The sequence below is a fragment of the Triturus cristatus genome, chromosome 7 (assembly GCF_964204655.1).
Source record: "Triturus cristatus chromosome 7, aTriCri1.1, whole genome shotgun sequence".
NCBI lineage: Eukaryota > Metazoa > Chordata > Amphibia > Caudata > Salamandridae > Triturus > Triturus cristatus.
In genome coordinates, this window is record NC_140590.1 from 1,815,226,460 (window position 1) to 1,815,244,155 (window position 17,696).

The following is a 17,696-nucleotide window of genomic DNA, read 5'->3' on the forward strand; positions in this document are numbered from 1 at the left end:
CTTTCATGTTTATGTGCTTGATAATACTGTTATTGCGATTAATCACTAATATATTGATTAATTGTTAATACTTTGTAAACTTTCGTATTTACATATGCCCTTGTCATTTCTGTGGAGACCGAGTGGTGTTACTGTATAATTCAAAGATGGCGCCCGTTCTTTTACTAGGGAACAGGTTTTGCACTCGAGCTGTGTGATTCTTTTTAGACGGTCCTCCGTTTCTACAACATCATACTATAAATAGGCATTTAAAGATGTTGCTGTTGCTACACGCCACGGAGAACACGAGGAATACTTTTCTTTGATTTGTAATGCCGGATTAAGGTACGCGCTATTAATAGTTATTCTTTAAGTTGAATTGTTGATAGGGACTAGTAGTAACTTTTTATCGCTAATATTTGATTCCGTTTTTCTGCCTCCCTAAAAGGACATATGGTCTATTGTGACCTTCTTTCGTATGCAGTTTTTTATGACTTATGAACACCTACGTTGGGACTGATGCATAACATGCTATTGGATTTTAAGGTATGGGTTGTCGTTTTGATGCCTAGTGACTTTTGAGATTTCTCAGATGAGTTTGAAGGTCTTTGGAAACACCAAACTGATTAATGAACAACTTAGGAAATGGAACGCAATTAGTCTGCTTAATGATGATGAATACCGATATTTGCCAATAGATAGGCCGAGATACCCTTGCCTGTATTCATTACCTAAAATCCACAAGAATGCCACTGCTCTACCAGGGAGGCCTATTGATTCTGGAATAGGTGGTCCGACTGAGAGAATCTCTGAATTTGTAGACACGTATTTACAACCTTATGTGAACAATTTACCCTCTACAATCAGAGACATCAAACATAGCCTGAATATTGTCATGGATATAGTATGGGATAGGTCTATGATTCTTGTTACATTAGACGTGGTGTCTCTATACACCAATATTTTACATCAGCAAAGTTTGTCTGCACTTCGTTATTTTCTCTACAAAAGGCCGGTGGAACTTTTGGAGCATTCTGAAATGATAATAACTATGTCAGAAATGGTTTTGGAGCACAATGTGTTTCTGTATGGAGGTGGTTGGTACCGGCAAACGTGCAGAACCGCGATGGGTTCAAGATTTGCGCTGTCTTTTGCCTGCCTCTTTATGGGGTGGTTTGAGGTGGCGCATATCTGGGGCCCATCGGGGGCTACCTGGTAGGACTTTATAATGTGTTTTGGCAGATATATAGATGATTGTCTCCTAATTTGGACTGGCAGTGTAACTGATTTACAACATTTCTTTGAAAATCTGAATAACAACATGTATAATATGAAATACACCATGACATTCAGCACTGAAAAAAATGTGTTTCTTGATGTGGAGCTATTTGTTGAAAATGACAGTATTAACTGCAGGATGTATAGGAAGGCTACGGACTGTAGCTCCCTATTGCATGCAGCCAGTGCACACAGTAAAATACAAATTAACTCCATACGATATGGAGAATTTTATAGGGCACTCAGGAACTGCAGTAAAGACTCAGATTTTCGCCAATGTAATACTGACATAGAACAGAGATTTCAAGCTAAGGGATATGGCAGAAAAGTCATTTACAAAGCTAAAACAAGAGTGTGCACACTTGCTAGGATTGAGACCCTTAAACCCCGGACAATTAAAACGACAGAGGAACAAGCACCAGTGAGAATGATCACTAATTATCACCCTTGGTCACATAAAGTTTTTAATATTTTGAAACGCCATTGGCACTTATTAACAACAGATTCACAATTGCAGAGACATATAACCAAACACCCTAGTTTGGCATATCGTAAAGGGAAAAACATCCGTAATATGATTAGCCCTAGTTACACTAATAAGAACATAAGACGTCGTACATGGTTACACAAATGCAATTTGACATCATATAAGTGCGGAAATTGTAGTATGTGCAGGTTTGTTTTAACTGGAATACGTGACTTTCAATATAATGGATTGAGAAAATACTTTACTAACCAACATATAGATTGCTCCACTAAATTTGTGATTTACATTATTGTAGGTAAAGGTTCCAAGATTTATGTGAGGAGCACTATTAGATGTTTGAAAGACTGTATCTCTGAACATTTTAGGGCGCTCAAAAATCTTGATGAGAGATATCTCATTGTACACCATGCATTAGAATGTGTGGAACAACGTAAAAAAATGTCATTCAAATTACATGGTTTGGAGGCTGTACCCGCTGACGCCAGGGGAGGTAATCGGGAATTGACAGTACGCCAGGCAGAAGCACACTGGATTCTCAAACTTCATGCGGTGGAATTGGGGATCAATATTGATAATGTACTGCAGTATTTCCTTGGAACTTGAAAATGTTATTACTGTTGTCTTGCCCTTCAGTCCATATATCAACTGACAAATATATGTCAAGATGTTAGGTATAACATGCATTGTGGGGTTCCTGAGTTGTCCGAGATAACGCTAATAATGCTGTCACGTTGTGCCTATTTATTGCATTTATACTGTACCGGAGGGGGTGCCTACCTCCCTTTGAATTGTCTGATTTCTCTCTATACTGATTATGTAGATCGGTATGTTGTACCCAATTTAAACAGCAGCCAGAGTTAGGATGTTATTTTTGTCCTCTTTTTTCTCTTTGCCTTCGCACCTACATTAATCTCATCTCCTATTTTATTACTATACCCTTTACCATGGGTGATGGATTTCCTTCTCTATCATTACAATGCGAATTCACGGATGTGTATGATGTAATGATATTTTAGGATTGTGTTGTTTCTTTAGATGGCAATAGTAACGGTAATAACTGTGTCCCCTCGCTAGGATTACGGGAATCTTGTGATTGCGAGCTACCTTTTCTGTTTACCATTCGGTTTTCTCTATTCAAATTTTGTAGCTTATGTATATATCTTTCATGTTTATGTGCTAGATAATACTGTGATTGTGATTAATCACTAATATATTGATTAATTGTTAATACTTTGTAAACGTTTGTATTTACATTTGCCCTTGTCATTTCTGTGGAGACCGAGTGGTTTTACTTTATACTTCCAAGATGGCGCCCGTTTTTTTACTAGGGAACAGTTTTTGCACTCAAGCTGTGTGATTGTTTTTAGACCGTCGTCAATTTCAACAACATTATACTATAAATAGGCATTTAAAGATGGCGCTGTTGCTACACGCTACGGAGAACACGGGGAATATTTTTCTTTGATTTGTAATGCCGGATTAATGTAAGAGCTACTAATAGTTATTCTTTAAGATGAATTGTTGATAGGGACTAGTAGTAACTTTTTAGCGCTAATATTTGATTCCGTTTTTCAGCCTCTCTAACAGGACTTATGGTCTACTGTTACCTTCTTTCGTATACAGTTTTTTATGACTAATTAACCCCTACGTTGGGACTGATGCATGACATGCTATTGGATTTTAAGGTATGGGTTGTCGTTTTGATACCTAGTGACCTTTGACATTTCTCAAATGAGTTTGAAGGTTCCGTCTTTTTCATGACATTTAGATAGGTGTGACTTGTGTTAACGAATGATAGTATTATGATAACGAATGACCAGCCATTTACTTTCTTTGTTACTTAGTTTTACTTGTGGTTTTAGCACTCCACGCTATGGCACATCAGTTGCTTTTAGTCGTTTTACAATAGTTGGCTACATTTACACTCACGCTTACATTTGTTCAATAATGTGTAACTTTGATGTTTAACTTTGATGCCTTATACCTCTATGATCAGATACACGTGAATCTCACAGGATTATGCATAATATATGTTCTTTCTGCTGTTAGGGACAAACTGATAGGATTATGCGTATATGCGTTTTGGTGCTATGGTCATTTTTCTGTCAACTTGCTAAGGCGTGAGAATACTGTTATTTCTCGCCTCCTCATGTTATTACTTGATATTTGTGATATCTTCTGTTTACGGACATGATGATTAGGTTTAGTTTTTCTCTTGGTAAGTGTATATGACATTTGTTATAATCACCACGTGTTGTGGAGATACTGGACTTTAGCTATTCTTTTTAGTTCGACACTTATTCTACACTTATTTTATAAATTGGATTACTTCATTCTATTAGAATGTGTACGCGCGATAAGTGGTGAATCTTTTTCTGACTCTTTATTCTTTTCTTCTTTCCTTTTGAGTCATACTTAACTAGTAAGTTGCCCCATTTTTTGGATTGACTCATGATATTTTCTTGGTTTCTTTACTACTGGCAAATATACTATGCGTCAAGGACGCACTGCACTTCTTTTGTAAGAGACTGGTTGCCTAAAATTGTAACCTGGTTACTTTGCTTTGGTTCTAGCTCTGATTAAGTCTATGGCCTACAGCCACATAGACGAAACACGTGTTGGCATGGTTTGTGGCTTGGACTACAAGTGTTAAGAAGATTGAGATTATGAATACATTTCCGTTAAGATTGGAATAAAGCAAGAAAACAAAACCAAGGATTGGCATTTGGACTTTATTTTTTACTTTTACTTTTGTGTTTTTTGCTCAGGTTACCAACTGTGTATAATTGACCAATGGGATCAGACCAGGACCAAAATGACCATGTCCTGCACCAGAAGGCCTTATAAGGAGGACTGTGTCCTGTGGGCACCGTGAAAGGGGGACCATGAGGACAGGAAGCAAGAAAAGGATAATAGGAATGACCAAATCCAAGAAGACTAGTTGTGCTAGATGTAGGAAAACCAGGGCAATAGAGCTAAGTGTTGAAGGACCCAGCAGACAAGTATGATCAGGGTTAGGAGGTTTTTTGAAAAAAAAAAAAAAAAGCTTTTGGGATGTTAATGTTTGGAAAAAAAATTATTTTGAAAAATTTGCTGGCTGCCATATCTAAAACTACTATCTGTCAAATTGTTCTGCAAAGAGAAGAACCAGCCATAACAGCAGTTCATGTAAATGTACAGAGTTTTATGCTGAGCAACTCTACGTTTGACTGGCTGAGATCCCTCAGAATGGAAGGGGTATTGTCCTCCACCATCTCGATGAAGTTAACTTTACTCCCAAACTCTAAATCAGGGCTATAGTCATCTTCCTTTTGTCATTAGAATGGAATGAAGCCACTCACATATTCTGTGTTTGTGGGTTGCCCCATGCAACTTCTTCTACTTTGATAAGATCGCCCTAAATATCAGTTGACACCATATCAGTGGAATACAACACTTCCGGTATGATTCTTTACTTTTAAAAATCATTTTTTCAGGAGTTTTAGTCTGATTTGCTTAATGGAACTGAACTAAAAATAACAATTTTAGAATGCACTGATTTTCCGCAGAAAAAGGGATCTTCTGATAATATGATGCATTTTGGTAATCTGATGTCTATCCTGGGCCAGATATAGATCTTTTATGAGTTGGAAAATTATTTTAAATTTTTTAATTTTCTGAAATGCAAATTGGAGGGGTATTGAAAGGGGTCTCTCCCTTCCATTTCCATTTCTAAGGCAGTTATTGAACGTTTACAACTGCAATTATGGAGTGATGAGTTACTGACCTCAATGGAAGAGTGGTAACTAATTTGTAAAGGGAAAGTGATTCCCTTTGGGAATCATGTTGGCAGCCTCAAGGGGGAGAAGCCAATCGTCTGAAGGTTTCCAAGGTCCAAAGGTCCAGATTCTAAGGGGCATATTTATGACTCGGTTTGCATCAGGTTTGCACCACACAATGTGGTACATGCACAAGACAAACATTAAGTGAGATTTATTAAGTAACCCAAGGCCATTTTGCATGGCCCTGAGTGGCTCCATAAATCTGGAGGAAAACAACACAACACACATCATTGCGTTTTGTTCCTCTGCCCTGGGAAGGCATTACATGAGCCCTGCATCCATTTTCCCACGCTACTCCCATGAATCATGACGCATTCCCAGATATATCAGAATTGGTTAACCTGGGAATGCAACAAAAATTTGTGCCTTCCCAGAGAGGACTAACGAGGATAAATATCTTTATTTCTCCTTGTTTCTTCCAATTTCTATGTGTGCAGGATTCTGTACAACACATAGTAAGAGGAATATGCCTCTCTGGATTGTTTTTTTCATGAAGGTGCCCCTTCCTGCACAGAAACAATCCTTCATACAATGGAGGCAATGTTCACCTTGGAGCAAGAGTGGCTGTGTTGGCACTAGGCTGCCAAAAGGGCTCCAACACAGGGGAAATGGCAGGAATGTGCCATATTGACCTAAACATGGCGGATTCTTGAGCTTTACCTGTCACCCAGTGCAGTGCAGCAAGGTGACTTGCTGCACTGTATGGCAATTTCATAATTCTCCCTCTAGAAGTCCTGTTACACATGGCAATATTTTGGCTCCATCGCACTTGTTCATGCCTAGATCATTAATAAGGTCTGAGAGGTAAATTGATATAACTGTGTAAAGTCAAGCGAGCCTTAAAACATTGCTGTTATAACAATGTAAGTGTGACAGCATGGACTGTGTTAGGCATGGCTTACTATCTTTCCTAAAGATGAATGCAACTAAACATAGAATGGGGAGGGTTTTTTCTGCTAATATGTTAACAACAATGCATAAGAAATTTCACACGCATTGTGTGAGAAAGAGATGGCCATTTCAATTATAAATTTAAAACAAGAAAATAGAGGGAAACTTAGTTCTTATATTTCTTCAATCTATATCTACAAATGAAACGTTTGAGGCCCCCTCACCTGTTTTAATGAGATCAGGATGGACTATGAAGCTGCTAACTAGACTTCCAGTAAGTTAATAACTGTTAGCCATTTAAGAGTAATGGTTTACATTCATGTTCCTGTCAGTGTGAGTTCTTATAATGGGTGTTATGTCTATCTGTTTCAAATTCTACAAACAATAAACAAGTGTGGCAGTGGTACGACAATATAATTTAACAATGACTTCTCTAAGAATGACTAAAACTCGTACAAGTCAAATATATCCTCAAACCTAGTAAGTGAATAGTAGGCACATTTACAAATGCAGAATCATTCTTGAGCCTCTGCTTCATGTATTTATCTGGCTTTGTATTTTTTTCCAACTAAATGTTGGTCTTTCAAATAATACATACCCTAATCCCAGGATTTTTTCTTAACTTTTGTTTGAAATAGATGAGAAGAATGCATAATGTGGCAAAGGCCACTTCAAACATATAGAAAAAAATGATGTTTGTTGTGTCAAATCATCCACACTTTGTTCGCGCCTTCATTTCTATATCTCTTTTTTTAATGAAATATTCATCCGTTTTTTGCACAACAACATAACTTTTTTTCATGAGCTTAGTTGCTTGTCCTCTTTCTTAGCCATCTTACTCTAGGTAGTCTATACAAGAAGAACTGATATCACATTAAATTGCATTATAATGTGTAGAGGAACACTATATTCTCAATATTGAGAACAGGTTTTCATTCATGTCAACAATTTAAACCCTTTAATGACCTCTTCCGATGAGAGCATTTTTCAATTCTTTGTTTTTAAGACTGTAAATAAAGGGGTTACACAAAGGAACTGCGGCAATATACACAAAAGAATATATCTTAGTGTAATTCAATGACGAAGTGGATGATGGCCTCACGTAGACAGTACAGATTGCACCATAGTAGAAAACGACCACAGTGAGGTGAGAGCCACAAGTAGAGAAGGTCTTACTTCTACCCTCGGAAGACCTTATTTTCATAATGGCTGAGATGATGTAAACATAAGACGTGAAGGTCAGAGTTAGCATACCCAAAATTTCTGTAACAGCAATGGCATAAGTTAAGATTTCTACACTTTTGGTACTGGAACAAGAAAGCTTGAGTAGGGCTGACATGTCACAAAAGAAGTGGTTTATTTCATGAGAGCCACAAAAAGAGAGTTTAGATACTAGCACCACATGTGCTTCTGGATTTAATAGTCCACCTATCCAAGCACCAGCCAACAACTGAAGAAATGTAGCTTTGTTCATTATGACTGTGTAATGTAAGGGATTGCAAATTGCAACATAACGATCATAAGCCATGAAGGTGAGAAGAATGAATTCTGTGCAAATCATAGACATAAAGAAGTAAGATTGCAAAAGACAGGCAGTGCGAGTAATAGGATCCTTGCCTTGGAAAAAGTTGGCCAACATTTTTGGGAATGAGATTGATGTATAAATTATATCTACTAAGGAAAGATTTGCAATGAAGAAATACATAGGTGTGTGTAAATGTAAGTTGTTAAAAATAGTCACAAAGACCACAGCATTTCCTGTCAAGGTTATCAAGTAAATAAACAGAAATGATGCAAAAAGAGGCACTTGTGCATGAGGAAAATCAGAAAATCCCACAATCAGTAATCCTGTTGCTGTTAAGTTTATAATTATCATTTTTCAGATTTGTCTTCTGTTGCAAATTGATGGTAATCTGAAAAGAAAAGGATCATACGTTACTAGTAATTGGCAAAGCAGGAGGGCATTCATCATGGCTTTTACTATTTGAAATTCAGGGCCAGATTTACAAAGATATGACGCAGTGCAACGCAGCAGGACAACTTGATGTGCTGCGTGAAATGGAGGGAACAGGAATGCTCCATATCTACTAAGACAAGGAGCATTCATGCTCTCTCTGTGTGCTGGGGCACACAGTGCAGCCCAGTGTTAATGCAAGCACCCTTGCACCATGGTGTAAGAGTGCCGGTGTTACAGGCAGGATTGTTTTTGTGCAGAAAGGGATACATTCCTGCGTTACAACAAACAAATGATGGACGGAATGCTGACAATGCATACATTCTCCCCCAGTCAAGATATCTGGGTTAAATCCATCGTTCTTTTGCCCACTACACCACCCCAGTTTAGACATGGCCATATGCAAATCAGTCTTGACCCTGTGCCTCATGGGAACAGTCCAGCCCGAACTGCCAAGCCATGTCTTCCCTGGACCGGAATCAAGCATCCTAGGACCGGTTTCTGGCTATCAGCCGTCATCAGCCAGGATAGCTTGACTCCAGTGGCGTAGTGAGCACGGGTCCCACGTCTGGGAATACCCATCCCACTTAGGGCGAAAAGCGTTACAACAAACAAATGATGGACGGAATGCTGACAATGCATACATTCTCCCCCAGTCAAGAGATCTGGGTTAAATCCATCGTTCTTTTGCCCACTACACCACCCCAGTTTAGACATGGCCATATGCAAATCAGTCTTGACCCTGTGCCTCATGGGAACAGTCCAGCCCGAACTGCCAAGCCATGTCTTCCCTGGACCGGAATCAAGCATCCTAGGACCGGTTTCTGGCTATCAGCCGTCATCAGCCAGGATAGCTTGACTCCAGTGGCGTAGTGAGCACGGGTCCCACGTCTGGGAATACCCATCCCACTTAGGGCGAAAAGCGTTACAACAAACAAATGATGGACGGAATGCTGACAATGCATACATTCTCCTCCAGTCAAGAGATCTGGGTTAAATCCATCGTTCTGTTGCCCACTACACCACCCCAGTGTAGACATGGCCATATGCAAATCAGTCTTGACCCTGTGCCTCATGGGAACAGTCCAGCCCGAACTGCCAAACCATGTCTTCCCTGGACCGGAATCAAGCATCCTAGGACCGGTTTCTGGCTATCAGCCGTCATCAGCCATGATAGCTTGACTCCAGTGGCGTAGTGAGCACGGGTCCCACGTCTGGGAATACCCATCCCACTTAGGGCGAAAAGCGTTACAACAAACAAATGATGGACGGAATGCTGACAATGCATACATTCTCCCCCAGTCAAGAGATCTGGGTTACATCCATCGTTCTTTTGCCCACTACACCACCCCAGTTTAGACATGGCCATATGCAAATCAGTCTTGACCCTGTGCCTCATGGGAACAGTCCAGCCCGAACTGCCAAGCCATGTCTTCCCTGGACCGGAATCAAGCATCCTAGGACCGGTTTCTGGCTATCAGCCGTCATCAGCCAGGATAGCTTGACTCCAGTGGCCTAGTGAGCACGGGTCCCACGTATGGGAATACCCATCCCACTTAGGGCGAAAAGCGTTACAACAAACAAATGATGGACGGAATGCTGACAATGCATACATTCTCCCCCAGTCAACAGATCTGGGTTAAATCCATCGTTCTTTTACCCACTACACCACCCCAGTTTAGACATGGCCATATGCAAATCAGTCTTGACCCTGTGTCTCATGGGAACAGTCCAGCCAGAACTGCCAAGCCATGTCTTCCCTGGACCGGAATCAAGCATCCTTGGACCGGTTTCTGGCTATCAGCCGTCATCAGCCAGGATAGCTTGACTCCAGTGGCGTAGTGAGCACGGGTCCCACGTCTGGGAATACCCATCCCACTTAGGGCGAAAAGCGTTACAACAAACAAATGATGGACGGAATGCTGACAATGCATACATTCTCCCCCAGTCAAGAGATCTGGGTTAAATCCATCGTTCTTTTGCCCACTACACCACCCCTGTTTAGACATGGCCATATGCAAATCAGTCTTGACCCTGTGCCTCATGGGAACAGTCCAGCCCGAACTGCCAAGCCATGTCTTCCCTGGACCGGAATCAAGCATCCTAGGACCGGTTTCTGGCTATCAGCCGTCATCAGCCAGGATAGCTTGACTCCAGTGGCGTAGTGAGCAGGGGTCCCACGTCTGGGAATACCCATCCCACTTAGGGCGAAAAGCGTTACCACAAACAAATGATGGACGGAATACTGACAATGCATACATTCTCCCCCAGTCAAGAGATCTGGGTTAAATCCATCGTTCTTTTGCCCACTACACCACCCCAGTTTAGACATGGCCATATGCAAATCAGTCTTGACCCTGTGCCTCATGGGAACAGTCCAGCCCGAACTGCCAAGCCATGTCTTCCCTGGACCGGAATCAAGCATCCTAGGACCGGTTTCTGGCTATCAGCCGTCATCAGCCAGGATAGCTTGACTCCAGTGGCGTAGTGAGCACGGGTCCCACGTCTGGGAATACCCATCCCACTTAGGGCGAAAAGCGTTACAACAAACAAATGATGGACGGAATGCTGACAATGCATACATTCTCCCCCAGTCAAGAGATCTGGGTTAAATCCATCGTTCTTTTGCCCACTACACCACCCCAGTTTAGACATGGCCATATGCAAATCAGTCTTGACCCTGTGCCTCATGGGAACAGTCCAGCCCGAACTGCCAAGCCATGTCTTCCCTGGACCGGAATCAAGCATCCTAGGACCGGTTTCTGGCTATCAGCCGTCATCAGCCAGGATAGCTTGACTCCAGTGGCGTAGTGAGCACGGGTCCCACGTCTGGGAATACCCATCCCACTTAGGGCGAAAAGCGTTACAACAAACAAATGATGGACGGAATGCTGACAATGCATACATTCTCCCCCAGTCAAGAGATCTGGGTTAAATCCATCGTTCTTTTGCCCACTACACCACCCCAGTTTAGACATGTCCATATGCAAATCAGTCTTGACCCTGTGCCTCATGGGAACAGTCCAGCCCGAACTGCCAAGCCATGTCTTCCCTGGACCGGAATCAAGCATCCTAGGACAGGTTTCTGGCTATCAGCCGTCATCAGCCAGGATAGCTTGACTCCAGTGGCGTAGTGAGCACGGGTCCCACGTCTGGGAATACCCATCCAACTTAGGGCGAAAAGCGTTACAACAAACAAATGATGGACGGAATGCTGACAATGCATACATTCTCCCCCAGTCAAGAGATCTGGGTTAAATCCATCGTTCTTTTGCCCACTACACCACCCCAGTTTAGACATGGCCATATGCAAATCAGTCTTGACCCTGTGCCTCATGGGAACAGTCCAGCCCGAACTGCCAAGCCATGTCTTCCCTGGACCGGAATCAAGCATCCTAGGACCGGTTTCTGGCTATCAGCCGTCATCAGCCAGGATAGCTTGACTCCAGTGGCGTAGTGAGCACGGGTCCCACGTCTGGGAATACCCATCCCACTTAGGGCGAAAAGCGTTACAACAAACAAATGATGGACGGAATGCTGACAATGCATACATTCTCCCCCAGTCAAGAGATCTGGGTTAAATCCATCGTTCTGTTGCCCACTACACCACCCCAGTGTAGACATGGCCATATGCAAATCAGTCTTGACCCTGTGCCTCATGGGAACAGTCCAGCCCGAACTGCCAAACCATGTCTTCCCTGGACCGGAATCAAGCATCCTAGGACCGGTTTCTGGCTATCAGCCGTCATCAGCCATGATAGCTTGACTCCAGTGGCGTAGTGAGCACGGGTCCCACGTCTGGGAATACCCATCCCACTTAGGGCGAAAAGCGTTACAACAAACAAATGATGGACGGAATGCTGACAATGCATACATTCTCCCCCAGTCAAGAGATCTGGGTTACATCCATCGTTCTTTTGCCCACTACACCACCCCAGTTTAGACATGGCCATATGCAAATCAGTCTTGACCCTGTGCCTCATGGGAACAGTCCAGCCCGAACTGCCAAGCCATGTCTTCCTTGGACCGGAATCAAGCATCCTAGGACCGGTTTCTGGCTATCAGCCGTCATCAGCCAGGATAGCTTGACTCCAGTGGCGTAGTGAGCAGGGGTCCCACGTCTGGGAATACCCATCCCACTTAGGGCGAAAAGCGTTACCACAAACAAATGATGGACGGAATGCTGACAATGCATACATTCTCCCCCAGTCAAGAGATCTGGGTTAAATCCATCGTTCTTTTGCCCACTACACCACCCCAGTTTAGACATGGCCATATGCAAATCAGTCTTGACCCTGTGCCTCATGGGAACAGTCCAGCCCGAACTGCCAAGCCATGTCTTCCCTGGACCGGAATCAAGCATCCTAGGACCGGTTTCTGGCTATCAGCCGTCATCAGCCAGGATAGCTTGACTCCAGTGGCGTAGTGAGCACGGGTCCCACGTCTGGGAATACCCATCCCACTTAGGGCGAAAAGCGTTACAACAAACAAATGATGGACGGAATGCTGACAATGCATACATTCTCCCCCAGTCAAGAGATCTGGGTTAAATCCATCGTTCTTTTGCCCACTACACCACCCCAGTTTAGACATGGCCATATGCAAATCAGTCTTGACCCTGTGCCTCATGGGAACAGTCCAGCCCGAACTGCCAAGCCTTGTCTTCCCTGGACCGGAATCAAGCATCCTAGGACCGGTTTCTGGCTATCAGCCGTCATCAGCCAGGATAGCTTGACTCCAGTGGCGTAGTGAGCACGGGTCCCACGTCTGGGAATACCCATCCCACTTAGGGCGAAAAGCGTTACAACAAACAAATGATGGACGGAATGCTGACAATGCATACATTCTCCCCCAGTCAAGAGATCTGGGTTAAATCCATCGTTCTTTTGCCCACTACACCACCCCAGTTTAGACATGTCCATATGCAAATCAGTCTTGACCCTGTGCCTCATGGGAACAGTCCAGCCCGAACTGCCAAGCCATGTCTTCCCTGGACCGGAATCAAGCATCCTAGGACAGGTTTCTGGCTATCAGCCGTCATCAGCCAGGATAGCTTGACTCCAGTGGCGTAGTGAGCACGGGTCCCACGTCTGGGAATACCCATCCAACTTAGGGCGAAAAGCGTTACAACAAACAAATGATGGACGGAATGCTGACAATGCATACATTCTCCCCCAGTCAAGAGATCTGGGTTAAATCCATCGTTCTTTTGCCCACTACACCACCCCAGTTTAGACATGGCCATATGCAAATCAGTCTTGACCCTGTGCCTCATGGGAACAGTCCAGCCCGAACTGCCAAGCCATGTCTTCCCTGGACCGGAATCAAGCATCCTAGGACCGGTTTCTGGCTATCAGCCGTCATCAGCCAGGATAGCTTGACTCCAGTGGCGTAGTGAGCACGGGTCCCACGTCTGGGAATACCCATCCCACTTAGGGCGAAAAGCGTTACAACAAACAAATGATGGACGGAATGCTGACAATGCATACATTCTCCCCCAGTCAAGAGATCTGGGTTAAATCCATCGTTCTGTTGCCCACTACACCACCCCAGTGTAGACATGGCCATATGCAAATCAGTCTTGACCCTGTGCCTCATGGGAACAGTCCAGCCCGAACTGCCAAACCATGTCTTCCCTGGACCGGAATCAAGCATCCTAGGACCGGTTTCTGGCTATCAGCCGTCATCAGCCATGATAGCTTGACTCCAGTGGCGTAGTGAGCACGGGTCCCACGTCTGGGAATACCCATCCCACTTAGGGCGAAAAGCGTTACAACAAACAAATGATGGACGGAATGCTGACAATGCATACATTCTCCCCCAGTCAAGAGATCTGGGTTACATCCATCGTTCTTTTGCCCACTACACCACCCCAGTTTAGACATGGCCATATGCAAATCAGTCTTGACCCTGTGCCTCATGGGAACAGTCCAGCCCGAACTGCCAAGCCATGTCTTCCCTGGACCGGAATCAAGCATCCTAGGACCGGTTTCTGGCTATCAGCCGTCATCAGCCAGGATAGCTTGACTCCAGTGGCGTAGTGAGCACGGGTCCCACGTCTGGGAATACCCATCCCACTTAGGGCGAAAAGCGTTACAACAAACAAATGATGGACGGAATGCTGACAATGCATACATTCTCCCCCAGTCAAGAGATCTGGGTTAAATCCATCGTTCTTTTGCCCACTACACCACCCCAGTTTAGACATGGCCATATGCAAATCAGTCTTGACCCTGTGCCTCATGGGAACAGTCCAGCCCGAACTGCCAAGCCATGTTTTCCCTGGACCGGAATCAAGCATCCTAGGACCGGTTTCTGGCTATCAGCCGTCATCAGCCAGGATAGCTTGACTCCAGTGGCGTAGTGAGCACGGGTCCCACGTCTGGGAATACCCATCCCACTTAGGGCGAAAAGCGTTACAACAAACAAATGATGGACGGAATGCTGACAATGCATACATTCTCCCCCAGTCAAGAGATCTGGGTTAAATCCATCGTTCTTTTGCCCACTACACCACCCCAGTTTAGACATGGCCATATGCAAATCAGTCTTGACCCTGTGCCTCATGGGAACAGTCCAGCCCGAACTGCAAAGCCATGTCTTCCCTGGACCGGAATCAAGCATCCTAGGACCGGTTTCTGGCTATCAGCCGTCATCAGCCAGGATAGCTTGACTCCAGTGGCCTAGTGAGCACGGGTCCCACGTATGGGAATACCCATCCCACTTAGGGCGAAAAGCGTTACAACAAACAAATGATGGACGGAATGCTGACAATGCATACATTCTCCCCCAGTCAACAGATCTGGGTTAAATCCATCGTTCTTTTGCCCACTACACCACCCCAGTTTAGACATGGCCATATGCAAATCAGTCTTGACCCTGTGTCTCATGGGAACAGTCCAGCCAGAACTGCCAAGCCATGTCTTCCCTGGACCGGAATCAAGCATCCTTGGACCGGTTTCTGGCTATCAGCCGTCATCAGCCAGGATAGCTTGACTCCAGTGGCGTAGTGAGCACGGGTCCCACGTCTGGGAATACCCATCCCACTTAGGGCGAAAAGCGTTACAACAAACAAATGATGGACGGAATGCTGACAATGCATACATTCTCCCCTAGTCAAGAGATCTGGGTTAAATCCATCGTTCTTTTGCCCACCACACCACCCCAGTTTAGACATGGCCATATGCAAATCAGTCTTGACACTGTGCCTCATGGGAACAGTCCAGCCCGAACTGCCAAGCCATGTCTTCCCTGGACCGGAATCAAGCATCCTAGGACCGGTTTCTGGCTATCAGCCGTCATCAGCCAGGATAGCTTGACTCCAGTGGCGTAGTGAGCACGGGTCCCACGTCTGGGAATACCCATCCCACTTAGGGCGAAAAGCGTTACAACAAACAAATGATGGACGGAATGCTGACAATGCATACATTCTCCCCCAGTCAAGAGATCTGGGTTAAATCCATCGTTCTTTTGCCCACTACACCACCCCAGTTTAGACATGGCCATATGCAAATCAGTCTTGACCCTGTGCCTCATGGGAACAGTCCAGCCCGAACTGCCAAGCCATGTTTTCCCTGGACCGGAATCAAGCATCCTAGGACCGGTTTCTGGCTATCAGCCGTCATCAGCCAGGATAGCTTGACTCCAGTGGCGTAGTGAGCACGGGTCCCACGTCTGGGAATACCCATCCCACTTAGGGCGAAAAGCGTTACAACAAACAAATGATGGACGGAATGCTGACAATGCATACATTCTCCCCCAGTCAAGAGATCTGGGTTAAATCCATCGTTCTTTTGCCCACTACACCACCCCAGTTTAGACATGGCCATATGCAAATCAGTCTTGACCCTGTGCCTCATGGGAAAAGTCCAGCCCGAACTGCAAAGCCATGTCTTCCCTGGACCGGAATCAAGCATCCTAGGACCGGTTTCTGGCTATCAGCCGTCATCAGCCAGGATAGCTTGACTCCAGTGGCCTAGTGAGCACGGGTCCCACGTATGGGAATACCCATACCACTTAGGGCGAAAAGCTTTACAACAAACAAATGATGGACGGAATGCTGACAATGCATACATTCTCCCCCAGTCAACAGATCTGGGTTAAATCCATCGTTCTTTTGCCCACTACACCACCCCAGTTTAGACATGGCCATATGCAAATCAGTCTTGACCCTGTGTCTCATGGGAACAGTCCAGCCAGAACTGCCAAGCCATGTCTTCCCTGGACCGGAATCAAGCATCCTTGGACCGGTTTCTGGCTATCAGCTGTCATCAGCCAGGATAGCTTGACTCCAGTGGCGTAGTGAGCACGGGTCCCACGTCTGGGAATACCCATCCCACTTAGGGCGAAAAGCGTTACAACAAACAAATGATGGACGGAATGCTGACAATGCATACATTCTCCCCTAGTCAAGAGATCTGGGTTAAATCCATCGTTCTTTTGCCCACCACACCACCCCAGTTTAGACATGGCCATATGCAAATCAGTCTTGACCCTGTGCCTCATGGGAACAGTCCAGCCCGAACTGCCAAGCCATGTCTTCCCTGGACCGGAATCAAGCATCCTAGGACCGGTTTCTGGCTATCAGCCGTCATCAGCCAGGATAGCTTGACTCCAGTGGCGTAGTGAGCACGGGTCCCACGTCTGGGAATACCCATCCCACTTAGGGCGAAAAGCGTTACAACAAACAAATGATGGACGGAATGCTGACAATGCATACATTCTCCCCCAGTCAAGAGATCTGGGTTAAATCCATCGTTCTTTTGCCCACTACACCACCCCAGTTTAGACATGGCCATATGCAAATCAGTCTTGACCCTGTGCCTCATGGGAACAGTCCAGCCCGAACTGCCAAGCCATGTTTTCCCTGGACCGGAATCAAGCATCCTAGGACCGGTTTCTGGCTATCAGCCGTCATCAGCCAGGATAGCTTGACTCCAGTGGCGTAGTGAGCACGGGTCCCACGTCTGGGAATACCCATCCCACTTAGGGCGAAAAGCGTTACAACAAACAAATGATGGACGGAATGCTGACAATGCATACATTCTCCCCCAGTCAAGAGATATGGGTTAAATTCATCGTTCTTTTGCCCACTACACCACGCCAGTTTAGACATGGCCATATGCAAATCAGTCTTGACCCTGTGCCTCATGGGAACAGTCCAGCCCGAACTGCCAAGCCATGTCTTCCCTGGACCGGAATCAAGCATCCTAGGACCGGTTTCTGGCTATCAGCCGTCATCAGCCAGGATAGCTTGACTCCAGTGGCGTAGTGAGCACGGGTACCA